Here is a 4,483-nt window from a genome sequence, read left to right on the forward strand (position 1 = left end):
AACCTGAGAAGAAGGACAGAAACCAGCAGATGTCACCAGTATCACCAGTAGATGGTCTTCAGGGAGAAATCATCACTGGTTGATGCCTTGATTTGGACATTTTCATGGCTCAGAACTGTAAGCTTGTAAATTAATAAATCCACATTTTAAATGTGGTATATTGCATATTGTCAACTTTAACAAACCAAAACATCTTGTAAAGGACACTAAATCCTAGAAGAAAGCACCATAATAAAAGGTAACATTGTGAAGTTCCATATGAGATGTTACTGCGTGTTTTTGAAATTTAGAAGGGAAACCTGCTTTGGAAGAATATTTTAGAAGGAAAGCTTTTTATGGGGGAAGTCATGTTTTTCCTATTCCGAAGACTGGGTAGCATTTTGACAGGTACCACTTAAACTGAATAATGTGATCAAAGATTCAGAGGAAGACAGGATGCATTGCTTCACTGGATTGAACTATGGTGAGTATAAGGAGGGCGGTGGGATATAATATTGGAAAAGTAGTTTGTGGCAGGGTTTGTAAGGTCTTGAAGAAGGAATGAGAGTAGAATGAAATCTTCCTAATATAAAGCTCAGCATTTCATTGGACACTTGAAGGCTTTTTATGGCTCCATATTGCCCACCAAGTAAATCCCACTATTGGATGTAGAGAGTGGTGTGCAGAAATCCCATCAGAAGGCTTACTCGGGTTCTAGGTGTAGAGTTGCTAACAGTACCTGACAATAGAGCCACCTGGGAATCACCCAGAGATTCTTATTATCTTAGCATGGAGCACAGAATCTTGTTTTAAAACAGCTCCTAAGATTATTTTATTATGTAACCAGGATGAGAACAAGAGGGCTAGGTAAATGTTGTTAGTTGTATTATTTGTGATTCTAAAGTTTAAAAGATTTGAAGAACAAAGTGCTTCTTTTTGGTGGGAAGGGATAGTTCACAGTTGGAGAATATTTTTGTAGCCTTTTAAAGCTGGTTAAGTGCATTTTTATTAAACTGTACTCCATGAAGTAGTTCTCTCACATAGCCCAAGAAAAAAATACTTACAATTTTCCTTTTAAAGGCATCTACATAATATTCACTTGAGAAGCATCATCAGAATTGAGGTAATAAAGATTAATGCAGTATAGATTTGATACTACCTCCCTTAAACAGACTTCCATTCCAAGTGTGAAGATCAGTCTGCTCTTTCCAGGTACTGCTATAGGGAATCATATCCCCCAGTGAGCAAGACTGTCTATGTTTAGCTGTAAGTCATGGAATTTCAGATAAACTTTGCCTGACACATCAATCTGCCTAGGTTTTTCCCATATATCAGAGCCTTGACATAACTTATACAGATAATCAATTACGGCTGCTGTAGAATAGACAGCTGTGTGCCTTTCATTCTCCATCTTTGAAGAGATTATAGAATTAATCTAATTGCATGATTTGGTCATCTTAATTCACTCAACCAAACATTCAACATTCATCTTTTTCTTTCCTTTCTCCCTTCCTGAGATGTGTGATTCTTTTCTTTCATGATTTCTCTCATTCTATTTTTACTATGTTCCTCTACACCCATCTGTTTCCTTGACACATCATCCACCAGTCCTTTTCTTAATCTTCCCTAGGACTCTAGTGAAACACCTATTATCAAACACTTCTGTATCCTCTAGATTTTCACTGACAATTTCCTTTACAGAAAGGTTAAACATCTTCCTGAAAAATCTTACCCTTGGTTGGTTCCCAGAAGGGCACCCTCTTTCCCTCCCCTTGGCAGCTTGAGGCTCTTTACCAGGGGATATTGTGCAACTACACATATTCTACACGTGTTCCTGATCCTAAATATATCCTGGGTAATTGGAGATGCCACCTCTTTTACTGTGGAGCTCACTTCACTGCTTCTAGATGGTGCTCAAGGAATGACATTGTGAGAAGACTGGTGAAAGTCATTGTAATGAAAGCTTTAGTTGGCTTACAGGTCTCCAGCTCTGAGGTGACTTCATAGATGTGGACACCAGTCCAACTTATTCACCACTGAAGAAAAGGGCTCCAATTCTCTGCCATTGCTCCTTGGCTACAAAGAAATAACCCCGGAGAAGAAAACTATGCACTCCACCCTGTCATAAAGATCTCTAGTTTAGAATGACTGATGAAGAATCATAAGTTTTTGGTAAGATCTTATTCTGAGCAGCTGCAGCCACAGATAGCACCTATCTGCTCTTAGGTGCCTGGGCTCCTTTGTAATATTTTCCCCTACTCAATCCTGGCTATTTACAGCTTGTTTTATTTTTTTCTTTTCCATGACATGAACATTAAGAATTAATCCATATGGTTGAAAATATGCACCATTCACACTCATACACACAGAGGGAATTGGCGAATAAAAAACACCCACTCCTAGGGAATGATGAGAATGGGGAGAAATTCAACTTCCCCAAGTTGAATTCTTGATATTCTCACAAACAGTGTGGACAACCAAAGCTATAGACTGAGCCCCCAGTTTTGGGGTTTGTTTATATGAAACTTAACCCCACAAAGGATAGGTCAAGCCTACTTAAAATTAGGCCTACGAGTCACCCCCAAGAGAGCCTCTTTTGTTGCTCAGTTGTGGTCTCTCTCTCCAGCCAACACAATGAGCAAACTCATCACCCTCCCCTTGTCTATGTGGGACATGACTCTCAGGGGTGTGGACCTTCCTGGCAACGTGGGACAGAAATCCTAGAATGAGCTGAGACTCAGAATCAAGGGATTGAGAAAAACCCTAGAATGAGTGGAGACTCAGCATCAAGGGATTGAGAAAGCCTTCTTGACCAAAAGGGGGAAGAGTGAAATGAGACAAAGTTTCAATGGCTGAGAGATTCCAAACAGAGTTGAGAGGTTATCCTGGAGGTTATTCTTATGCATTAAGTAGTACCACCTTGTTATCCAAGATGTAATGGAGAGGCTGGAGGGAACTGCCTGAAAATGTAGAGCTGTGTTCCAGTAGCCATGTTTCTTGATGATGATTGAATAATGATGTAGCTTTAACAATGTGACTGTGATTGTGAAAACCTTGTGTCTGATGCTCCTTTTATCTACCTTGTCAACAGATGAGTAGAACATATGGAACAAAAATAAATAATAGGGGGAACAAATGTTAAAATAAATTTAGTTTGAAATGGTAGTGATCAGTGAAAGAGAGGGGTAAGGGGTATGGTATGTATAATCTTTTTTTTCTGTTTTCATTTCATTTCTTTTTCTGTTGCCTTATTATTTCTTTTTCTGAACTGATGCACATGTTCTAAGAAATGATGAATATGCAACTATGTGATGATATTGTGAATTACTGATTATATATGTAGAACGGAATGATCATGTGTTAATGTTTTAGTTTGTTTGTTGTTAATTTTTTTAATTAATAAATAAATGAAAAAAATGCCCATTTCACCTTCTGACAGGGATAGAGAAGTACTTTCCCAATTCACTCTGCAGCTTCAGTCTTGTTGGCTCTTGACTAGCTTGACAACTTCATTGTAATTTTCGTGTTGCTCACTAGCTCCAGGTCCCATTCCCTCCTTTTTTGGCTTCTTTTTTCTTTAATTGTATTTATTTTAGATTTCATTTGATCAGAATTTTACATGCACAAAATTTAAAGAATCACTTATAAAGCTTCCTATTAAAAAATAAGAGCAGTCTCTTTTCATATGGATGTAGTCCCCCACCCCATATCGCCATCCCCAGAGACAACCACTAAATAATTTGCTTATACTTTTCCCTTATGAGTTATTTTATTTTATTTATTTATTTTTTTACATGGGCAGGCACTGGGAAATGAACCTGGGTCCTCTGGCATGGTAGGCAAGCATTCTTGCCTGCTGAGCCACTGTAGCCCAGTTATTTTAGTTTTGATTGCTATCTCTTGACTTCCCAGTATAAAAGATGAGGATTTAGCTTTCCCTGAAGTCCCATTTCCTTGCACCAACCACATACCTTTTACAGTCCTCATCACCAAATGGGATTATATTATAATTTTGATTATGCAAATATTCAGCTGTATCATTTTTTTTCATTGTGCAAGCATTATTCTTAACTGAGGCATGTATTACATTATGAATATTTTTTAGTTGTATCATATTTTACTATGTAAATTTATTCACAGTTGAGTCATGTAATATATTCTGGATAGCTTTTCTTTACTTGTGCTTTTTTTCTCATAACTTAATTTTACTCCTTTATTTTTGTTTTATTTTCCTATGTACGCATGTTTAATTGTACCCTGAATTCTCTGTCAATTGTATTTTCAGATGAATCAGGTATTCTATCAAGTTTGCCTTAAAGAAATTTCTCATGAAGCCCTCTGACTTGTTCCACTCTGGTCTGGTGGATTGTTTGCTACAAGTCATCATCCTGAGATCTCCGCTAAACCAAATCCCTTACCTTTTCATTGTGTCAGATCCCATTCTCCCTATAGACCTTGTTTCCCTTTCTTGGTTTACCTCCTTGTTTCTTAGAACTCTGGTACT

Source organism: Tamandua tetradactyla, chromosome 9 (genome assembly GCF_023851605.1).
Source record: "Tamandua tetradactyla isolate mTamTet1 chromosome 9, mTamTet1.pri, whole genome shotgun sequence".
NCBI lineage: Eukaryota > Metazoa > Chordata > Mammalia > Pilosa > Myrmecophagidae > Tamandua > Tamandua tetradactyla.